The sequence below is a fragment of the Botryllus schlosseri genome, chromosome 13, assembly GCF_051294905.1.
Source record: "Botryllus schlosseri isolate E-star chromosome 13, Bs_hap1, whole genome shotgun sequence".
Classification (NCBI taxonomy): domain Eukaryota; kingdom Metazoa; phylum Chordata; class Ascidiacea; order Stolidobranchia; family Styelidae; genus Botryllus; species Botryllus schlosseri.
The window spans coordinates 10,790,707-10,815,968 of record NC_137248.1 but is presented as its reverse complement, the minus strand read 5'-3'; the positions used below and the strand labels follow the sequence as shown (position 1 = coordinate 10,815,968).

The 25,262-nt window shown below is 41.0% G+C and overlaps 1 protein-coding gene and 1 long non-coding RNA gene across 2 annotated transcripts in view; one reads left to right on the top strand and one right to left on the bottom strand.

Moving 5' to 3' along the window:
* The window catches only part of LOC145454176 (matrilin-1-like), an 88,960-nt gene extending 66,838 nt beyond the window's left edge, over positions 1-22,122 (bottom strand). The window contains exon 1 of the mRNA XM_080332194.1: positions 22,111-22,122. The gene's annotated coding sequence lies outside the window, so the exon portion shown is untranslated. The remainder of the gene's footprint in view (positions 1-22,110) is intronic.
* Positions 1-25,262, top strand: part of LOC145454493 (uncharacterized) — a 426,394-nt gene that overhangs the window by 139,575 nt on the left and 261,557 nt on the right. The gene's annotated exons all lie outside the window — the stretch shown is intronic.

Below are 25,262 nucleotides of genomic sequence, written 5' to 3'. Positions count from 1 at the left end.
TTAGTATGGTCTCGTACGTGTGAGCGATACTGATATCATTTCAATAGCGCATTATTTTCTGGGAATGGCAAAATAACATTGTTTACCAAAGTTGGGCTAGCTCGAAGTTACTCTACTAACTAACTAAACTAACGAATAGTCTTCTCCGCGTGGCATAAACCTTGCGTAAGATTTACTCAGGACCGGAACCCCCCAATTGGAGGGACCGCGCTCGAAGGGGACCCAAAATTATTTCGTGAATTAACATAAATCATAGTGCATTTTTTTCAAACTTTTCAAAAAAATTTTCGCGCCATGCGCCATTTATTTTTGTCAAATATCTTGATTAGTGCGTACCCTTTCCCCAATAAAAAAATACGCATCATTTATAGAAATGGGATCTTGGGCGTCGGCCATTACCGCGCCACGACGCACCAAGACATGTGAAGTTATAGACAATGTAACATACGACTCCGAGATATGCGCCAGAACGATCAGCAGCGAGAGTACCTTGGCTGAAAAGGACTGCCCTTGTGCTAACCGAAAACTTCGATTTATATACAATTATTCATATATGTTTAATTGTCCATAGGCGCCTAACGGCTGGCGCTAAATGCTCCTGTCCTCGCGATCCAAGTCCCAAAACAAAACAAATGCCACATCGAGGGAACATTATTTGCCAGTAAAGAAATACCAATTTGAAATCGTGTACGTCATTATAGTTTAGTAGGTTTGGGCGATTTCAATATCTTTTGACATAGCAGATAGGAGGTCGCGAAATAGCATCATGTAACGAAGTCATTATACCCCAATTGATAGCAATATGTATGCAATTCCCGATCATATTGACCGATTAAATCTTGAATGATATAAATTTTTCGCGCTTCGCGCGTTTAGACGAAGTAACCATACGAACGGGCACCCAATGTCGATGTGAAGTCCCGGCAAAAGGCGCATGGGGCGAGGGGGGTCTGGGGGGCGATGCCCCCCAGAAGTTCGTTTATCACCCTATGGGGGCCTGGTTGCGCACTGTTGTCCAAGGGCCTGCGCAGTAAGTTGCCGTGTTTGCGCAGAGTCGTGAAAAATTAGAGGGAACACCACTTCGTCAGGCTCTCCCCAAGACGTAGGTCTTGGGCCCCCCGTAGAGTGATAAAGCAAACTTCTGGGGGGCCGTTTGGTGAGTCTCCTATTTATGCCTAAACGCGCGAAGCGTGGAAAATTTCTATAATTCATGATTGAAATTGCATATATACTGCTATCAATTTTTATCCTCTCTCTGCTCATGTAATCAGATTTACAGGTAGAGCCTAGTGAGGTGTGATTCAAAAGGTAGGACTCCTCAATAATAATTAAACATCTTCGGGCGTATACCCGTTGATAGGAACGGAACAGCACTTCGTCAGGCCCCTTGGATCCCCTATCACGTCGTCCGCTTTTGCTACGAAATTAGATGTACTGTTCAGTGAGTCAGTGCGAAGCGCGAAAATTTACGATAATTCATGATAAAATCGGTCAATAAGATCGGGAATTACATATATATTGCTATCAATTTCTTGTCCTCTCTGCTCACGTAATCAGATTTATCAGTAGAGCTGAGTGAGGTGTCTTGGAAACTGTAGGGCCCATGAATAATAATTAAACATCTTCGGGCGGGCGGGCCTGTTGGTATGACTTCGTTATATGATGTTATTTCGTGACCTCGTGTCTGCTATATCAGAAAATATAGAATCACCCAAATGTACTAAACTAAAAGACGCACACGATTTCAAATTGGTATTTCTTCACTGGTATATAATTTTTCCCTGCGGGATGGTATTTGTCTTGTGAGGTTCAGATTGCCTAGACAGCAACATTCGGCGCCAGTTATTTAGGCACTTATGGACAAATAAACCTATATGTAGGCCTATTTTGTCTATATAGCGAAGTTTTCGGCCAGCGGTCCTTTTCGGCCAAGGTTTTCACGCTGCCGATCGTACTGGCACACTTCTTGGAGTCGCATGTTACATGTCCTAAAACTGTATATGTCTTGGTGCGTCGTGACGCGGTAATGGCCAACGCCGATATGCCCATTTCTGTAGGCCTAAATCTTGCGTATTTTTTCTCTGCGGAAGAGTACCCAATAATCAAGATATTCGGCAACTTAAAATCGCCCGTAGCGCGAAAATATTTTTTTTCAATGGCGTAAATTTTCAAAAAGTACTCTATAATTTATGCTAATTCACGAAATAATTTTTGGCCCCCTATGAGCTTGCCCCCCCCCCCCCCCCCCCCCCCCATTGGGTGTTTGGGGTGCAGCAGTTACGGTCCTGGGCACACAGATATTGAAAATCTGCGAGTACTTCACGGCTATCTGCTGCCGAATTGTAATGTACGTTGTTTATAACTTTGGCATTCTCCTGGACGTCGAGCTACCATAACGGAACCCCCACCATTCCAAGACCGTGGATGGCATTCCGTCATGTCGCCTGTATAGGCAGTGCGCCATATCCTACGTCTTCGATATCTTGTGTTTCTATTACAGTTGATGTATTGCTAATTGTAATTGAGGATATTTGATATCATCATTTTAAGTGTTCATGTATATGTATTGTCAGTTGTAAGTTACATGTTAGTGTGATTTAAACAAGAATAGCTGAATCAATCTATCTATATATTTAAAAGCTCACTGGTAATAATCTGACGAATATTGTTCAATGCTGCTATTTGATCTATTTTTTAACAGGCTCGCGTGCTACTCATCTGGTCCTCGCGGACTACCTGGGACCCGCGGGCACCGCGTTGGTGACCCGTGGTGTAGGGTATATATGATTCCTTTGACAAAAAAGGCTTTCGATCCCTGTAATAAAGGTTAACCGGCCAAAACACATCTTTAACCAGGACTGTATCGTTATACAGCATTTTTACGGTGGGCGGTAATCATCATCAAAACATCTACTCCGTACCAATGATCTATCTATATCTACTTGCTATAACTGTTGAACTGAAGATGATTTCGAGGGTTCCAACCATTCCATATCGTATGCGCCGACTATTTCGTCCGTAGCTTCATACCTCACACACATAATTATACAACTTGATTTATGCTTTTTAAATGGCATTTTTTTTTAAAAAGCAGTGTTTAAATGAGTTTTGATGAGTAGGTTGGTTGTATAGGGCAGTGCGGTTCTTAACCTTTTTTCCTGCAGCGACCCTTTTCGAAAATTGCCTAGGTCTGGAGTCCCCCCACCATATTTTAAGGACGGTAGTAAAAACAAGGGGTAAGAGTTCGAAGTACGGCGGTATTTTCTGATTGGGACTTCACTATTGGAAATGGCTTGACGAATTGCACCCGAGGACCACTCGACTGATCTACGAACTTCGAAAAAAATCTGCAAATTTCAAAAAGCCTTCGCCCCGAAAATTTTAATGATTGAATTAGGCTATTATGAGATTGCTGGCTCCGATTCTGTGCTCAGAATTTATCGGTATGTATTTTTCTCATTTTCATAAATTCATCAAATTTCGGCTTTCGTTAGTGACATTACGGTGAGACTACAACAGCAACAGATCAAATATTGTTATTGAAACCATCTATAATGATAAAACATGGGTTGTTGTAGAACAGAAAAATGAGTTTTCGGTGAACTTGAATCCAGTGGTGCTCTATCTTCTTTCAATCAGGACCTCTTTTCGCCCCATAAATTCATATATGTGAAAGCAACTATTTTTAGCAGTGGCGGCTCGTCCTATATAGGGCAACTGGGGCATTGCCCCACCTAAAATTCTGTTCAATAACAATTCTTTACCATTTATAGACGCACAACAATCTATATATACCGAAATCACAGGGAAAATCGTATTCTTCTTGTCCTTTCGCTTGTATATGCCCATATATAGCGAAGTCTCTGCGAAAATCGAATCCTCTTCTGTGTTTTCGCTTTGCGAATGCCTAGCCGGGGCTTGCCCCGGTTGCGCTCATAACAAGCTTTGACTGTCTATTCTCTCAAAGCCGCGCACAATAAAGAAACGGTGATTTACTCTCTCCTATTCATAAAATTACCGAGCAACCGGGGCTCAATAGGTCTGTGCCCCTATGGTGTGATGTAACAATCGTATCTATATCTGAACTCGGTTACCGTCATATGCGTTTAGTCGACCTTTGCTGGTATAGGTCGATTTTGATGGTGTTTCACACCATGAAAACTCTTGAAACTTGGTATGTCATGTCGTGATGGTGGTATTTAACATTGCCCCAAGTTTCAGGGTTTCTACTTAAAGTTTAGGGTAGTAAATCCGTTTCCGAAGTTGAGTGTGTGCTGATCCGTCATGTATCGCAAACAGATTTTACTCGAAAGCCGGTATTGGTATCCATTGATTTTGACGATGTTCAATACTGAGATCGGTTATGACATTTGGCACGGTAAGTCTTAATGTTAGTATCGAACGCTGTACCAAGTTTTAAGTTTGTCACTGAACTATGTTAGTGGTAATTTCGTTTCCTAAGTCGAGTGAGAGCTGACTCGTCATTTATCGCTAACAGATTTTACGCAAAGCCGGTATTGGTCTCTATTGATTTTAACGATGCTCCTTACCTAGATCTGTCATGAGATTTTGCACGGTGTGTTTTGATTTTAGTATCGAACGCTATGCCAAGTCTCAAGGTTGACACTCAATGATTAGGGCAGTAATTTCGTTATCAAGGTCGAATATGGTAGAGATGTGCTCAGATCTGACACTTTAGCCTACAACGCATTGCGGATTTCACGCAAAAGCCGGTGTATCTGTGGTAACGTTAACTGTGTTCCATACTGAGATAGGTGACGAGATGATGATATCATTCTCATTTGCATTCAAATATTTACTTTGATATTATATTCTCCAATGTCAATTTCACCGTGAAATTGTGGCCTTCAAGCCATTTGCTTACAACCCCCTGTCAAGCGCGATAGCTATTTCGTTTTCGATGTCGGCTAACAGCTGATCACTTGATCAGCCTATTCCTCAGTAAATTTTACGCAAAATTCGGTCTGTTTGCATTATTTTGACAGTGTACCATACCGAAAAGGGCCATGAGGCTACTTCTCGATGATGTCATGTAACAGTGTACGGCTTTCATCCACGTATATATTCGGTAATATATTTTCCAAAGGCGATTTCGCAGCAGACCTATAGACAGTAATAAAACCATATGTGTCGTGTTACAGTCTCCAGTTTCAAGGCCAAAATCTCCTATGCTGTACCGAGACCGAGTTTCCGAGACTGCTATTCTTGGTTCTTCAGAATGATGTTTTGGATTCAATATGCCAGGCCCAATGTATGAGATAACAATTGGGTATGTGTCCGAACTCGTTGACCTTTCCAATTAGGCTTACGCAATCTCTCGAGTTATAGTCATTTCCATTTCTGCAGATAATTAGTCAGGTCTAGTGCGAACATGAACCGCGTTGAATCTTTGTTCCGTACGCCGTTTACGCAGTTACCACACTTCAAGTCACAGCTCACCGGCAGACCTCTCGTGGCACATACGTTAAAATCACTGTTGTCGGGAAATTCATGTTACCGTAACATCATTAAGTTACTTGATACGTTGGAAAACGTCATTGTGACGTCATCTTGATAAAAAGTCGCTTGCAGCCCTTTCCCCACCACCCGATATCGTCACGAGCCGCCACTGATTTTTAGTCGGTATAGCAGCTATCATCTTTATACAACACTCTTCGTCTAAAGATTGTCATTAGTAACATCGTAGTTATTTAGTTCCCTACGTCATCTGTCTTTATACATCTTTCCTGCAGACTTAATCGGTCAATGCATTTTGCGAAAGCACACTGCTCTTTTGTAAAACGTAAAAGTTTGCAAACAATAAATATTGTATTGCTGGTATATTATGTAGAAGAGAATTGTTCACTTCGATACATGACCCAAATATGTGGCCATTTAAGCTTGTTCTTTAACATTAAAAGAAACAGGATGCGTGTTTTTCAAAAGAAAAAACTGCTTATCATGCTCACTTGAAATAATTTAACATCATTAATGTCCGTCTGTACTTATCAAACTAATTCTTCTTCAGTTTCCATATACTGTCACATTTTCGGAATCGAGGAAAGCTGTTTCTGAACTGATTTTCTTTTGGTTTATTGCAATGAGATAAAAGTCTTATTTTGCATTGTCTATTATAGACAACCAGATCAATGGAGACTGCTTACTAACAGCTCTACACGAAACCAGAAGTGCGTGCTACTTCACAATAGAAATAAATATGCATCGGTTCTAGGACAGTCGATCCGTCTCGACATAGAACCTTCTGTGACCCACACCAAATACCATGCTTTCTATGCTGGAACAGAGCCAGAGATGAGCATCGGTTAATTTCTAGTGATGTTGTTATATGGTTTCGAGGCTTTTTGTTTGTGTTTTGCATGATTAAACGCCAGTTCTAAGTACAAAAAGCTTTACATTTTTGGCGGTTTCTGATTTGCCGTAATAATTTACTACGAACTAGAGTTGGTAGAAGTGATCGTCGTCGCTACTCAAGTAGCACAAGTAACGCCTTACATTTCTACTGAATTACAAGTAGAAGTAGTAATTTCTAAGACATGTGAAAACTACTTCAAGTGGAAGACGAAATGAAAGGTCTGGGAATTACAAAAAGTCAGTAAATGTCCAAGTATATTTGGTCGGGGGAGAGTGGTCGCATACTTTCAACAGTTGGTCGGAGGTGACTATACACGATGTCGCAAGATGTATCTTCTCGGCTAACGCAAACATTCTATAATGACATCACACATTCGTAGAATCTTCGAAAATATATTTAGTTACCTTGTTTCAGTGGCTGTGCCACGCAGCACGAATGATAATGAAACTCATGAGATCTTTTCCTTAAACTATTTTCTACTTATCAAAATTCAGATTGCAAAAGTAAATAGTTTATCTGAAATACTTTTCAGGTAGAAGTGGAAGTAGTCTGAAAACATATCAACTTCAAAATCTACTTGACTACCCCGAAAAAGTAGTAAAATTGGACATAGATATTATCTTCTAAACGTGACGTGATACAACAAAAATATCACCAGATTCATATTCAGCACCCCATGATTAGGTGAATGTAAACCAAAGGAATCCTGGCGCAAAAATCGTGTAGACCAGTGAATTAGCGCAATAATAATAGTATGTGCTATATTCAGGATCAAATCAATAGTTGTTATAACAACCATCGGGTAAGGGCTCATACCATGTGGTTCGAGCTCGGTGTACACATCGCGAATTTACCTCTGCGACTGGCAATACGGGGACGTTAATTGTATTGGTTTTTGTTTTATTGCTTTCTGTGACTAGTAAATCAACTGAGATAGTGGTAGAGATCTTTGCTCACATTGAATTTAGTACAGCACCCATAGTTATTACATTTAATGTATGTGTTCCGAATAAAGCAACCCATATTATATAACGTGAGGTAGCGGGTCACAAAACTAAACAGCATCACCCTTTATGATACGATTAAGCAATATTCTGAAGATTTAATTTTGTAGATCTCAAATACAAATATATTTAGTTAATCGTTTGGTCTAAAAAGCTCCAAAGCATCTTTGATGTACAAAGGGCTCTCATTCTGAAAATTAGCACTGTGCCTCTTTCTTCAATTTCGACACGGCGTGCGCTGCGGGACAAAATACCTAGTTCGAAGCATTTTGTGGAAGATAACCCGAGCAGCGTGACGGAAGTATTGTCACGGAGAATTGGCGATCTGAAAGCAGCCTACCCGCAATTAATTTTACATCACTTATTATAAACCGCTGCATTCATGGAAACATGTTGCAAACATTGTCGTCATATATTTCGCGCACAGAGAATGTTAATATGCAATGAGAAACCAGGGATATATAGAGCTGTTGTTCGACTGTATAATCATATATCCCTACTGCGCCCTCTACTGCGACGCTATTTTTCTTCAGCACCCGCCTCCCGAGCCCAGAGCCCCCTACATATCACCCCCTGGCCGTTTCAGCCCCCTTCACAATCAAAATCGTCCATTGGGGGCGCAGGCGCCCAGGTTAAGAAACACTGGTGTAGGCCGTGTATGTGATTGCATCATATGAATTTGTTCCAACTATAATTACACTTACTTACTTTTCTCACATGGCGGGCCGGGTAAACACGTCACAGTCTGATTCCATGAGCCGGGACACATTGCATTGGGGATTTGTCGTCCTGATTTTTTCTTCGATTTATCTTTGCAATGTCTTGTTCGTGTAAATATGCCCTGACCACAGGTTACACTGCATGATCCATTCACCCATTCGCTCCAGGTTAGAAAACCTCAATACATTGCAAACGATGTTACGGTTCAATTTTGTCACCAAATTGATGTTACAATATAGGCTATACCTGGTTCGGGATGCGGCTATATGTATTATTTCTAGTGGCTATTTATAAAGCAAGAGCAAAGGTATTCAATGTCCATTGCGACGCTGGCTGTTGAATTGCTAAGTGTGGGAGGGGCTGAGCCAAGATAATGTTTACTATCGCGACCACGGAGGCCTATTGGAACGAAATTACGCATATTTTCCGTTTCCCAAATCAACAAACGATGCCAAACCAACTATTACGATGAATTCAGCCGAAGTCCGGTTATGCAATTCCTATAATCATGTATGACTTGATTGGCTGGTTTCAAGTCCTTGTGATATAATACTATCACATGCTTGGGAAATATTTTGCACACTGATGGAGTATTATGCTACCGAGCCAGCCTACAACATTACTGTCAAAATGTTGACTGACGATATGTATGGCAGGCATGATGAGATTGCTCAATGGCCAAATCATCGTTTATGTGTTTGCAATCGTGGTCGGCCTTGCAGCAGGTTCTTCGTGACGCTGCTTTTAAGCATACAGTGTGATTTACCGTACATATTGCAGTAGGCTTATACATGTATATGACTAACTTCCCGCCCAGTCTTTTTAATAGTAATGACGCTGAAGTAGGGTTGTATTTGAAACAAATGATTGTTTGAAACAGTTGCAAACAGGGCTTTAATCAAAGGTATTTTTTAATGTCTGTTTTTTTCAAGTTGTAAAATTATGCCATATTTGAGTAAATACTTTCCAAAAAACATGTTGTATTAGCCTACGGACGATTACCACCCGATATAGCCGACGTATATCGATATGGGATGATTGGAACCCCCCCACCCATCCCCCCACACCCCCAAATAGTTGGTTCAACAGCTATAATACAGATGTTTCGTCAAAGGACCTATATTTACCATATATTTTCAATTGTCAACGTCAAACATGTTTGTTTTAAATTGATTTTTGTTTTAAATGCAACCCTACGCTGGAGTAGGCCTGTGTATGGTTTTCCACTTCTAATTATGCGCGATACGGAAATCGTAGTAATTTTCATATCGCTTACTTATTTCAGGAACATCCTTTTGCAGAATAGTCAGAAATTGAATTTCCGCGATGTCATTCTGTGCGGAGATAACTCTCGGAGATCCTGATTTTTCTGCCATACTGAAGAGGCTGTACGGTACTGGTTCTAAAAGTTGTATTATGAATCTTATGATTCACGTTCACGTCTATATTACACATTCATGATTGCATAATTAATAGCAAAACTACCTTAGCCATGTAGTAAGGTGTATAGACAGGATGGTTGGTGGAACCACAACACAGGATAAACAGTATAGTTGTCTCGGGTAGAATATAATAATAAAACAACTATACCTTTATATAGTAAATGGGGATTGATGTAATTGAATTCGAAATTCCTAGCCGAAATTATACAAACACAACATGATTAGTCGCGATTTCTATCACACAGGTGTGGGTCGACTGTTGTACACCGTTGAAGTATGATTTTCACACAAGACGAAAACATGATAATGAATATTTATTGCTATCAGTGTGACTGCCATTCCCGTTTAGAAAGTGCCATCGTATTGTTCGGTCGAAATGCAACCGCGTGATCCATTTGCTTAATTGCAAATGTGCTAATAAATTTCGGGGATAGAATTGGCATATCGGAACGGCGGGATTTCCACTTGGAACCGATACCTCCCCTACACACGACATAACACGACAACAGTCACAAACGGACAACTAATCGCGCGTAATTGCCTGCAGCCAATGATGGTCAAGCCGGATGTGTCAAAAGGAATCATATGTGTGAATTGAGTGTGATAACAGAGCTAAATTTGAACTAAAACCGGGGGTTCGCGGGGTCCTTGACGGTCCAAAGGGGTCCGCGAAGACAAACAGGTTGAGAACCACTGCTCTGGGTTTCCCAGGAACCCCGATTAAGAACCATAGCAATAGCGGGATTGTAGACATGTGCATCACTAATGTAGACCTAAAGTTAAGACGTGTATAGCGTCTTAGTTAATTGTAAAGCGCACTAAAACCTGTTCCGATCCCGGCGCCCGGTGGTTCGTCTCGCGGCGTCGAGCTTCCGACATAGTCAGTCACGTGGTCTCTACAGTAGTCCGGGCTAACGGAATCGCAGACCGGCGGGCAGACTCCACAACACCCGGTCAGGATAGGTACAAATTGACATCCTGAAAGTAAGCACACTATGTTTCTATATTTTGTTTCCGCATGACACGAATATTCATAACAGGTATAGTGTACTATCGACTATAGCAGAGGTTTTCAACCGGAGGTCTGCGGACCCCTAGCTAGGGGTCCACGAAGCATTTTCAGGGGGTCCGTAAAACCCAAATTTGAAAATTGAATAATAACCTAATTTATTTTATGGAATCACGAGGATTTTCAAGACACGGCCGCGGATTTCTACCCAATTTCTACATATAGTATGACGTTACTTTCAAGAAAAGTCATTTTGTTGCTGCTTATCACTGGCCTACAGTTAATATTCCCACAAGACAGAAGACAGTTGCAAGATAATTGAGCAAAATTTGAACTAAAACTTAAGGGGGTCCGCGGGGTTCTGTGGCGGTGCAAAAGAGGTCCGCGAAGACAAAAAGGTTGAGAACCACTGGTACTGGACTATAGCATAGGTGGCATATTTGTACGGATACCCTGATATGTTCCGCGGAGGTTGACTAAAAATACAACGGAAACTATTTGTGTAAACTATGGTTGTAACCAATGTTCCCTCTAAGCTGCGCACGTGCGCAAATGCGCAGTGCTGACACGGTATCTGCGCATAGAAGATTTAAGTTGCGCACAAAAAATCCGAAGTGACTACCCATTTTTTAGTCGTTACGCACTGTCGTCCAAGGGTCTGCGCAGTGAGTTGGTGAGTGTGCGCAGGCTCGTCAAAAATTAGAGGGAACATTGGACTTGTAACCAAGTCACAAGGTTCCGAGTCACAAGTCAATCTCACTTTTATAGTTTTGACTCGAGTCAAGTCGAGTCATTTTCAGTTCACGACCGAGTTAAGTCCGAGTTCAAGTCAGCTAGTAGCATGTCGAGTCCCAGTCATAATTTTTGACTCGAGTCCGTAGCCAAGACATTATGTTCACTGTTCAGTTTTGAGTTCAATCCGGTTCAACCCACTTTTTTCAACTCTGCTCGAGTGATATAGAATAATATACTAATTTTCCTCAATTTTATCAGTTTCTGGCCCTATTCTCGAGTATCAGGTCTGATAGACGAAATACCAATAATGTGGTGACTTTACTATTCTTCGAAGTTACAATGGGATGTCTGTCTTGGCCGTCCCAGTCTCGAGTCATATGACTTGATTCGAGCCATGCCCAATGGCTCGAGTACAAGTCGAGTCAATACAAAAATTGACTCGAATCGAGTCGACTCATTTTTACGTATTTGAAAAAAACGACTCGAGTCAAGTCGAGTCACCGTAAAAATGCGACTCGAGTCATTACAACCCTGGTGTAAACCCGGATTTAAGGTACCGATACGGAAGGTTTGACTTTTTTGGTCAACCTATACCGGTGATCCGCATAATCTGTTAATCGGTGTAAATTTCCCACTTCTTTATCACTTGAAAAAGTGTCCTCTATTTCGAATCTTAAACTATGGTAACTAGAGGTCGACCGATTATCGACCTGGCCGGTTATTGTCGAGGCCGATATTTGGAACTGTCCCTATTATCGGCCTAGGGAGGCCGATATTTTTATCAAGAAAAATTCAAAAATATTAGAAATCCAATGCTCTGTAATCTCAATCACAAGAAATCGACGACTGAAAGGGCGATACGTGACAGATTCACACATGCAGGACAAGTTTAACTGGTGAGCTTGAGCATTGTGGCGGACCACTGGTCCCCTCCACGCAATGTATATGTTGCGAAGGAAATATAACACTTTCTTCGTAACAATTTACCACATGATCGGCTTTCTACTCAACATATCACGGTAACGTACTTCGTACTTCGATATTCTATCATTATTGCATGATATACTCTCTGAGTATATAAACCGGTTTCCAGGGTTTTAAGATATGAAACCCTTGTACGTTACCCTACGTTACCTACGACAATGACGTACGGGAATAAACTGTATTGAGTGTATCTGTGGATTGTGAATTCATTACCAGGACAGCAACGGACGGAGGTAGTGGTATAATCCACAGATACAAAACCAATAGGATGTGGGTTCGAGTCCGACCGAGGTCGACTCCAGAATTCCTACCTAATTGTCGGAGGTTTATCTAGGCTCCTCATAGCCATCTCATCCGCGCAAGCGGTGTATTACAAGAATACTAGAAGTGGACCGTGCTACAATTCGGCAGATACAGAATAAAAAAATACAGAATATCAGCCATGTGTAACTGACCAGTGACCATAGTAGTCGATAAACACCATGAATACTATAAACAACAAAAACAACAACAACAACAGCAATATAGGCGGCCCTACCTCTACTGGACTAATCTGCAATTCTGTATCACGTTTTGCTTTTCGGGCTAGCCTAAATTTGAGTGAATGTGCACAATTTAGCAATTATTTTTAATTTCAGTTGGCTCGTTTGTTGTTCAACTTTATCTGGCATGTATACAACTGCCATCTTGCCTAATCTATAATATTTTTGGGGTAATCGTTATCTGCACGTTCCATAGTAATATCGGCCTATGCTATCGGTTATCAACCTTATGAGTGTGTCGATAATCGTAATCGGCCTCAAAATATTAATATAGGTCGACCTCTAATGGTAACCCAGCAATCCTACATATTCGGGCATCAATGACTTTGGTCACCTTTACGTTGAAGAAGTTCCTTAACTTCATCCACTCGGTCCGAGTCTTTTGGTTTCGCATCAGAAAAAAAATATATCTTGCAAACATTTTCTTGACCTTGATCCGGTATTTGATTGACTAGTTTCTGGAAGAAGAATCGACTTCATATGTGCTATAAATCTCACATACGTCATGTACGGCATGGTTCACTTTCTGTGTAATCACAGCAATATATAGTCACCATTATTCGAACATCGTGGGAGATAGCGTAGTGGTGGGCGTCGACGACACTTACGCAGGCGCCCGGGTTCAAAGAGCGAGTAGGCCTATCAGTATCACTAAAGGGACTAGTGAATAAAGATTAACATCGAACAAGAATGTGCAATCGGGCGCTAGGCCGAGGTGGATGCCACATCACGAAACCGCAACTGGTCGTTTCGATATCCTACTATGTGTTCAATACATCGCATTGTGTCTTGTATATCGCATTGTACATTGAGATGTGTCTTGGGCAGATGAAAATATAATCTGATGATTGTCGATTGTTATTATTATTATGGCAGAATTTGTAGCCTTCGTCTTTTGTAGCATATACCCCAAACTTCATTTCTCCCCTAATCGGTTTATCATCTGAATATCTAGAAAGCAATATTTCAATTTGTCTTTACGATCCAAATAATTTGGATTTACGAACGAAGTCTGGCAAAAACAGATTCATAGTGTCATAATTAATTCACGTATAGTTGCACAAGAAATGCACGGATTTTACTGCGCTAAAGTTTATTCACAACTCACTTCCATGCCGCCCATAGCCATTTCCGGACAATCTCCGCCGCCAGTAGGAATGTAATTCTCGAGAGCATCAATTATGATCTGCACGTCAGGAGTTGGACCTACAACCTCCCCAATTCCTGTTTATTCAAAATGAGTCAATCAATCACTTTTATTAATATTTTCATCGTTTCAAAACACCACAAAACTGCGATATAATGAAAAGATAGGAAGGGCCGAAACAACTTGGAGTAGTCTTTAAAATCAGACACCCACCTTGACCTGGGCGAAGTAAAGAAGAGGCATGCACACTGAATGAAAAGTAATGCAGAGAATATAAAACGCAAGCGACAAAATGAGGTGGCATGTGGCGGAAGGCGAGTAGGGGAGATGTGGTACCGATGGATCACTGGGACCGAAAATACTTTGAAAATTCTCGATGATAATTCCATGATTACACTCCGGGAACTTGTCTACAATTGCATGCTGGCAACATCTTTCCTCACATACAAAAAAAATTCGACGTGCGCGAACTATGGGGTCTCTCACAGATGTTTTTTGTTTTGGGGGGTGTAAACTAAATTTAGATCGACATATACATTTTTCTTTGTAACCTTCAACACGAACAAACCAGCAATCATTTTTATTGTGAAGTCTAGGGCTTGTATCAGGCTATATAATGGAACCTATTATTTTTTCAATACTTCCCTTGAGTGGAATTTTTTTCGATTCATGTACAAAATTAGTAGGGTGGGGACCGATGATACAATAGCCTAATCAAGCAAAATAAACAAGCATACTAATCATGAAACAAATGAAACATGACTACGTACAGAAAATCTTTATGTAATAATTGCATATGATGTTTTATCGCTATAACGAGGTCTTTGAATGTCACACTGTCGATTTCCGGGCAATATGTATGTACCCTCAAATTTATAAGTCCGAGCCTAAATCGAAACGTGATTTTATGACAACATTTGAGTCAATATTTAATCTATTATTTGACGGTTGCGACCGAAAATTCTTCTTTGGCTTGCTGTAGCTTAGATTATAATACTGAGCAAGAAAAGTTGTTACATCTGAGTTTTTTAGGGTATATGTGTCATAGGTCCCCGGGTCGTGTGCCATTGGACCCACCGGGTGGGGACCGATGACACGTTCGAGCAACAAATTTTAAACGTCCATAAATATTTTTTGAAAAGACGGATATTCATGTATATGTGCGCGATAGGTAGAGCTTGTATCAAAGTGCTGAGCCAGCAAAAGATCTGCTGTTTTCGGCAGAACATTTTGGGGCCAGCGATCATTTTCCAATTTTTGATCCATCGGTACCACATCTCCCCTATATGTGAAACAAGCGAGATAATTTACACCACATATCAACCAGTCAATTGGTTATTCAAGAATAGCCTACTGTACAACAACAAGGACTCGGTAGAACGTTTGGCTAATCGATAATGATAACAGCAGCAACAACAACAACAACAACAGAAAAGGAGCGATTATGACTAGTGTGACGTATTCGGCCCGACCTGCGGAGTGACGCGACTCACGTACCACTTATGCCCTAGGGCAGTGGTTCTCAACCGGGGGTACGCGAAGCATTTTCAGGGGGTCCGCGAAGCCTCTAAAGTTAGAAAATGGTTGATAACCTAATCACGAGACGGTTTCGCTTCATTACTGGTAAAACTCCAAGACTCTGCCGTCTGAGATGCAATATTCTACTGTAGAAAGTCATTGCGAAATTGACAATAGCCTACTGATACAAACAAATGTTTTGTTGGGGATAGTGGATAACATAGAAATAATTGGAGAAGTAAGGTCAATCATGGTGACTTCGAAATGTTTGCAAAAATCCATTTTCATCTGTGACATCCATAACCACTATTCCAGATTAACTTGAAGATTATGCTGCTAGATAGAAATGAGCAGGCTATACGTTATATGTTCATTAAAAGTATGTTCCTCAATTCTGGTGCCATATTTCTTGCGATCATACGTAAAAGTGTCATCGGAAGCGTCACGCATTTTTATTACATTCGCCACCACCTACGTTTGTGGAAATGGATTTTTTTGGCACTTGTTCAGACGGGGCCTACGATACTTTCGTAGTATCGTAAGCCCCGGTTCAGATCAAATCAAAGGCGCGGGTTTTCAATTCGCTTTGAAATAATAACAGTCTATCCAACTTTTACATGCATAGTATGATATTATTTTCAAGAAAAGTCATTTTGTTGCTGTTTGTCACTAGCCTAGAGTTAATATTTGCACATGACAGATGACGGTTGCACGATAACTGAGCTAAATTTGAACTAAAACCTCGAGGGTCCACCGGGGTCCGTGGCGACCCAAGAGGAGTCCACGAACATGAAAAGGTTGAAAACCACTGCCCTAGGGCCCAGGCGCAGCTGGCTTTAAACTCGGGGTCGCTTTGATGTACGGCTAACCGTCCGTCCATATTATCCGCGTCTCTGCTACTCCTGACACAACCCAAGTACCATGAAACCGTATATATTTACTAAAATACAGTACCCGGGGGTAACCTACTGCACCCAGCTTCAGATCATAACAGATAAAACCACACCTAGTTGTTAATGGTAAACCGTAATGTAAGGCGGTTGGACGATACTGTAAACTTTACAGTGCCAAGCATCGGTTGTCAATTTCAGGTCCGCGTCAAGCCGCAGCCAGTCCGCCAAATATATTTTAATTTTTGAAATTTTTCCAGTCCACAAGATGAAAAGGTTGAGAATCACTAGTGTAAAGAGAAACTAAAGTGTCAAAACTTGATGACCATATACAATGGATGTACCCAGACAATGAATGTGGGCTGTGATAAAACAAATACTCATTGTACAAGGGTAGTAATTACGTCGCGTCAGTCGAGCTTTGATGTCCATCCGTGACAATTAGCCTGCGTATGGGACTGGTGCCCATGTTTATTTAATTAAAATTGTTGATTCAATGTTCAATAATAGATACTGTTTTTATGGGCTTACAAATTCATGTTTCTGACCTGGATCATTAAAAGAGACCACAAGCCATCCTCCTGTTGGCGACTCGCCGCAATTTTGATTTACTCCAGTGAAACAGTCCCTTATCCATTCCGTCACCGCGGAAATTTCTTCTCCCATTGAGCTGGTGTCGTCGACGACAAATCCAACATATGTTTTGGCTGTAAATAATAAATCAAAAATCTTGGCAATGTCTATTGTCCAGTGATCTCGCATTAAACCAACTACTCTTGAACCGATGCAAAATTATTTTGGAGCATGCTTAAGTAACCTTTATGTTTTTACCTCTTGTCATAATATCAGAGACAGAATTAGACTTATATAATCATTATAAGTCAGCTTTGAGTTTACGGTGCGTACCAGTCCACTATATATGTACGCAAGATGCAACATCAAACCTAACCACAGTTTACGAGCAGCCGTATATAGTTAGAATTTTCCCAAGCAGTACGACGAGCCTGAATAGTACAGCTGTTGGCTCCGATGTTGCCCATGCCCATTGGCGTGGGCAGGGGGCGAAAGTTCCCAACATTTTTTGGATTATGTTATTGCTGGTACCCTCTCCCGTACAATTTAATTTCCATAATTGAGTTTCACTGCATTCGTAATTATGAGATAACGGTATCTTCTTAGTATCGCCCGAGGCCATTGGAGACCAATTGGAAGCTTTAGTCTAGGGTTGTGCAGTATGTGGTTAGAACAGGGTTGTAATGACTCGAGTCATGACTCGACTCGAGTCAGACTCGAGTCACGATTTTTTTGTGACTCGACTTGACTCGAGTCATTTTCTTGAAATGGGAAAATGACTCGACTTGACTCGAGTCAATATTTGGATTGACTCGACTTGTACTCGAGTCATTGCGCATGACTCGACTCAAGTCATTGACTCGGCTTATTCTATATGACTTGAAGGTGAAGAAATTTGCGAATCACAATGGTTACATCAACGTATGTGACGAATTCTGTCGACATCGCTATTTGTCACCACTGCTTTCGTTGCGCTCGTCTGATATCAGATATGCCCCCGTAAAAACAAAAGACAATGGTACATAGTAGCAATGCATTATAGAATATCATCCAGTGATGAAGAGGTAATAGATCCTCCGCCATCAAAGTACTCAAGACTTTTCAATTATACAAGCAAACAATCGAAGCAAAGTTCAATTAGAGCCAATGAAATGACTCAGATGGTCAAGTAGCCTACTTGGAAGAAACTGATAAGCTCATGTGTAGATTTGAAGGCGATGATTCCTTGCATTTTTGGGCGACTATAATAGATGAGTATCTAATGCTCTTCAGTGTGGTTGAAAAATGCTTTTCAATTCCTGCATCTAATGCACCAGTGGAACGTGTATCCAGTGGATGTGGGTTATTCTAAGGCCATGCCGTTTCAACATATATGAGAATCTCCTTTCCACTTTAGTATTTTTTAAGTGTAACTCATTGATTTGATCTGCTGTTTGTGAAAACACACAATACCCTCCGTCCATTTGACGTTTTGTTAGGTTTGTGCATTGTATTGAGTAATAATGAATGGCTAATGTTGTGTGATGTTCGTACAATAGGGCTGATCCAAAATAACTTCTTTTTTTATTCTACTCGGTGGCTACTTGATAAAATTGTTAAGTAGCATAAAAATAACACTGAATCTGGCTTAATTTTAAAAAGTAGAATAAATGATATAAGAGGAGAAAATTTTGGATTTGAAAATAAATGGTGTATTTTTAGTGAGAAATGTTTTTATATAATATAATATAATTACATACTAGTAGTAAGCCGACTATTTTTTTCTTATCCAAAATATTCCACTCTAATAATTTCGCTTGGTCTAGTTGGAATTGAGCCAAATTTGCTATGAATCATATTTTTACACAATCTAACAATATCATGAGGTAGCCGGTAAAATTCGAAAGTCTCTATTTGTAATTAATCCAAAATATTTTCTCTTAGCATTGCTTTCTAGTCGTTGGAATTGGGCCGAATTTAAGTTCTCTTTAGAAAATATAACACATTTGATAAGTATAGCCTCCTTTTATAGATTTTGTCCTCGTTTTGAGAATTTTTGGTAAATGTAAGGCAAATTCGACTAAGATATCAGTAAATCAGCACTAAAGTAACGCTCTGGCGACTATTTCGGGAGCTGAGCAAGACAGTTGACCTTTCTCTGATCAACCACCTGATAATGTGAAAGCAAAACTATACCTCTACATAAACGTTTATCTGTTGATTCTCTACCAGCTTGTATCTAGACCTGAATTCGTTGGTTCTCTATCAGATAGTATGTAGACGTTAATTCGTTAATCCTCTACAAGCTATTTGTGAGCGGTCGTCGATGTGCTCGTAATAAAAACTGAATGCTTGTATTTGTGATATATCAGACTGACAAGACAGATATTTGACCTAAAGTTCTAAGATTATTAATGTTATCGTATTGGCGGCCTGTCTCGCCTATCTGTAGCATCGGTAAATGAGGCCAGGAACTGTCCGTTATCTGCCTAAATAAACATGTGCCAAGTCTATGATGGAGACAAAATATGCATGTTTGGCAAGCAAGCAATTCGATATCACCCAAGTAGGATTGAAACATAAGTTGAACATGACTTTAATACTGTGACTTGGACTCGGACTCGAGTTATAACACTATGACTCGGACTTGAGCCTTAAAACGGTGACTTGGACTCGGACTCGAGTCGGTGATGAATTGAAAATGACTCGACTCGACTCGAGTCAAAACCACAAAAGTAAGATTGACTCGTGACTCGGAACCATGTGACTTGGTTACAACCCTGGGTTAGAAGACTATTAGGTACCCGCAATTTTCGCGCCAGGACACACAAAGACATATAAAGTTTCGGTCAACATGCAAGTCCACGAATTGCGGTCCCAGAATGATCGACGGCGATAAAACCGAAGTATGTTGGCTTAAGCCTTCAATATTGATACGTCCAATGTGCCTCAATGGGTGGCGTGGACTAGTCCTACCCTTGCAACATGCTTCAACAAATTAATTACAGCAGACCCGGCCGAAGCTAACCTGAGAGAACCTCATGGATAGCCGTATGCGTCTGGCACGGACTTTGCTCAAGTTTCAGAAGAACATACCCTAAATCAGGGACGGGCAACATACGGCCCGCTGGCCGGATCCGGCCCGTGGACAGTTTCTCGTCTTACATGATAATGAGCCCCGCGGCCCCAGTCTGCCGATATTCCCTAATACTTCATGAAACGTCAAATTTTAGTGGCCGTATAGGTAACTATATATGTTTGCGATTGCGCATGTTATTTCTTATTCTCTATATTTGGGGGGGGGCGTTTTTAGAGGGATCAGTTTCCAATCGAACTGTCCTTTATTTCTAATTCGATTTTCTAATCATTCTAATTGTCTGATTTTAATTCCGATGATTTGATTACTGGTCTACTTTCCTATTCGCTTATTGCCTATATATTTTCCTCGTTGCTATTCGCAACGTTCGACGAAGGCTGGGAACCGAATAAAATTAATGCTAGTGTTGAACAATTAGCAAAAGCGGGGTTTCACTACATCGATCGATGCGGGCAGAACCAAATGTTTCTACTGGGACGGTGGGCCTCGTTGGGACCGGGAAGGCGAGGTTTGAACGTAACATGCTGAATGGTTTCCTCAGTGCGAATACATCCTCCGAATGAAAGGTATCGAGTTTGCGCAACTCATCGAAAAGTCACAGACGAAGCTCAAACGTCCTGTGATTACAAACCCAATGACGAAGTAGGAGTTGATTAAACGTCAAAAAATGATCTGAGTAAACGTCATTTAAGCGATGGAGCTATGAATTAAATAGAGGCGATGAAACGATTCTAGCGGATGAATACTTTTTTGCTTTTGTGAGACTTGTGCAACTGATATAGAACACCGTGTCTTTGTAATGATAACATTACCGACAAAGTAGAATAAATTTCGTGTATACTGTATATTCATCGTGAAATTATTTGCCGTGTCCTATGTAATAATAACATTGCCAAAAAATTTAAATACATTTCGTGTATATTCATTGTGAAATTATTGAGCTATGAGGAGATGACGGGTCGTAGTTACTACGCGAATCGTACAAGTCGGTGTGAATAAGCAGGCGTGGTCAGCAACGAAATACTGCCACTTTCTCTGTGGTACTCGAGTCGGTTTTTGTCTATACTTGTACTATCAAAGTTACCAACGTGTTTAGGTTACGCTTGACAGTTTTATGGAAAACTACTCTTTGTAATTAGGATAGACAGCAACTTCACGATAACAACTATTCTTCAAAACGACTTCTGCTTGAGTATAGTTCAAAGCTACATTTTGTACTTCCATGTTAAGGAAATTTAGCATGCGTTGTAAATCGCTATAGTTATCTCGATAACCTCGCCAGAACACGTAGTTTCCTCTGAATCTGTAGTGCTTAGTACTTTGTGTGTACACACAGAGGGATTGGAGTGTCGACTTGATTCAAACTCGTCGCGTAACGGACGACGTCGATTTCACACGCGTTCCAAATTACTTCTTGTGAAAAAATATTTACCACCCTCCCGACTATTTCCGCCACGACATCGGAACATTTGTCTGTACTAAGGTGGGTATGTCCCGACAGTGGCGGTCGAGTGCGCTCGTTTTTTCATGTAATGGTAGCTTGGGTCGCTTTTACTATTCATCAATGCATGATTAGACAGGTCCCATATCCACGTCATAGCCTGCGCAATGCCATGAGGTCATTTTCCGACTTGACTACCTAAATACCCGACTTTCGTAAACTAGGCCCACATTTTGCGTTATTCGTGGTGTGTTTGGATATTTTAAGCTAACAAGGGGGACAAACTGACAAAAAGGGATACATTTGGTCGAAGGGAGGACATAACCCCCTAAAGGAGGCAGACTTGGACAACTAGATAGTTCTAGTTGTCTAATTTCACTAAATTAGAGCGAAATGCAAGTAATATAATTCTAATCTAATTTGTGAAACGTTTTGATGCTCTAATTCTAATTCTAATCTAATTTGTGAAAAAGTCCCATGTTCTAATTCTAATTATAATCTAAATTATTATTATCCTTAAAATACCTCGTTGTCCGCGGCATTTTGCAACGAGTTAATAAGAATATCCCTCTCGCGCAGGGAAATCAAGTGCCAAGCCACCATCGCGTTACTTACACCGTACTTACAATCATAGTAACACTAGCCGTGCGTTAGACCGTTAATACAACGCCGAAGCCATTTCCCCTAGTGCGGAATAGTGTTGTTGGGAACAGCCGAATAGCATATTTTGAACTTTTTTAATGGACTACCCGACAAAACTGTATTTTGGGCACCGAACGAGAAAGATGACCTTTTTTTGAAAAAGCGTCCCCCTTTCCCGATTCTAAAATATGGTAACCATAAATAAGCTTTACTTCGCGTTCTTCCAAAATCACAAATCAGATCGCCAGCCGCATGTAGCTCGCGTCTTGGTGACCCCTGGTGAGTGCAAAGCGAGCCAAGCTTGGTGTACACTAGGCGTTAACTATTGTCATGGTTGTTACGTGGGTTATTGTATGTATTATTATGATGATGCTTTCCTGTAAAGTAGCAAGGTATGAAGTCATGTCTTACCCAACTGTGCATGGCCGCATCACTCGTGCTTGACCGCATTTTATCTTATCTCATCTCTGGTTGATGGCACATGGAAGCCATGATAAATGTACAGCAAGAAACAATGGTTATGGGAACGCACTGAGATTTGATATGAACCGAAGTTGATTTTTGCTGTATTTAGCCTATTTCCCGTTTACAATTTCATTCAGTTTCCAGGTTTTTCGCGAATTCAGTAATTCTAATTCTAATCTAATTTGGAAAAATTAGCGTAGCTTTAATTCTAATTCTAATCTAATTTGGAAAAATTGTATAGCTCTAATTCTAATTCTAATCTAATTTGGAAAAATTGAGTAGCTCTAATCTAATTTGAAAAAAACTGTGTAGCTCTAATTCTAATTCTAATCTAATTTGGAAATATTGAGTAGCTCTAATTCTAATTCTAATCTAATTTGAAAAAAAACTGTGTAGCTCTAATTCTAATTCTCATCTAATTTGAAAAGCTGAAAACTTTCTAGTTGTCCATTTCTGGAAGGAGGGCGTATGGTATGGGGGTCGATGGGGGCATCCAATGAGTCGTATTGTATTGCTGTCAACCGTATCGAAAATGTGAGTTTTGTCAAAGAGCAAATTGATGACTGGCATCGATTGTGTCACGCTCGATTTATCACAGCTGATTTGCGTACATCACACCACATCGAAATTGCAGGCATTCCAACAAGTGATGAGAACCCGTCGGTGTGATCATCGTTTCCGTCCAAAAAATAAGCGATTTTCTCGAATTAATACCCCACCGGCAGACGGTTGTAATACTAACGCATTTCTAGACTCTTTGGACCTGGATTAAAAGTCCACTGTCACCGATCACCATGTTACAATACTAACAAAAACAACCCTGCCAAAGGAATCTTACGTTATAATATCGTGTGAGCGTGGTCGATTAGCTTTTCATAATAATATGAATGAAATCTACATAGATATATCCCGTTGGAGTTGTTGACGGTTAAAGTTGTTATCGTTGTGTGATGGATAAGATTTTGCCAATATACTTCCTGTGGTGCCAAATCTAATAGCGCTAATAACACCTGTACAGACGAATCAAACAAAATTTCGCCAATGGGTCGATACAAAGTTTCGTTGTACGCAAATTAAGATACAACGACACACACATTACAGCAGAACTATTTTGTCTGGACGGAGGTGGTCACGAATCGTTTCCGGACCCGGCGCAGATTTCATCAGTTCTGGTCGAAGCCGGAATGGATGTGGCCATAAGTGACTTTGATTTTACCCTCACAATAATAACAGGATTTTACGTGCTAGCCGGATTTTCTGAACTTCAATTTGGCAACCCGAGTCGGGGTGGATTCAAATTTCGAAATATCCCACTCATGTTTACACCGCACCAAAATCAGGCTAGATTGCATCACGTATGATCGGTCACAATTCATCCCCCATTATTGCACCACCGAAACCGAGCGCGTTTCAGCAAAATAAGGCCAGTCCACTGATCCCCGCTGAGGCGAGCTATCCCGATTCGTCGCTGTACATTGTACATTCGAATCTAACATCGCACTCGCTGTTCTCGATGCAACAACCGCGTCAGAAAACAACACCGATACTTGGCTTTCAACCCGCACAACAACAACAGATTGATGGAGCGTGACATCGATTGCGACGCACTCGTTCACAGCTGATCCCGTGGAATTTCCCAAGCTCGAACGACAAATGCGAGGTTCGAGGGGGTGAAATAGTAACACTCCGGCGAATCAATATATGCGTAGTATGATATTTATTGCAAATATGTTTGGAGGTGTTGAGATACCATGTGTTGAGGATATTTTACGGCACACGCGAACACAACTATGATTGTCTGTAGCGAAATTAGCCGCCTTCGAATGACAAATGCGCGGTGATCTCGTGAAAGATATGTATGTTACAGATGGACAAAGCATTAGTTCGCCGACAGATCGATTCTAGTACATACTGTGCAGTTACATAGGCGCCGACTTAACCATATTTACGAGGTGGCGGCCACCTCGTACAAAATGCCCAAACGTCCAAGTGATTTGTGACCAATAATTAATAATCAGGCGAATCGACGCGACCTCGTTAGAGACGTCGTCGAGTTCGATACGCGCGTGTACCAGGCGCGAAGCCAGGGGGCTTTCGGGGACCGAAATCTTTTGAAACGCGAAACCACGTCATTTTGAAACGACCATTCTAACTCTAATATTCAGTTGCAATTCAATAATTGTATTATCATTGTTCCGCGGGGCCGATTTACGAGAAGCATGTTGTCAATTAGTGAGAAGATTCTGTGATGATCTCCCGCTGAGATGGTCGCGAAATTAGGTCATTCATTCCCGTGCGCGTGGCAATTGTCGATAGCCCGATTTATCGCGTCTCGAACAAGCCTGCATCTGCAATAGGCCCAGTTCACACTATACCATCGCTTGCCTGCGCAATCGCATCTGTATTGGCGGCTTCGGCCTGGCGTACACGATATCATCGCTGGCATATACATGAGCATGAGCAATGAGCATCTGCGATAGGCCTGGTGCGAAAGATACCATTGCTGGCTTACCTATCGCTTCTTGGGCCTAGCACGCTTTGGCTTCTATCTCTCGCTGGTTAAGAGACAATGCGGTCGAGTTTACGCTAATTGGTGATTGCTTTATGTTTCATTGATTGAAGAGCGACATCGCAACACTGAATAACATCGAATCGCTGCGTAATTGATTCCCGCTAATACTTTAGGGTTACCATATTCTTG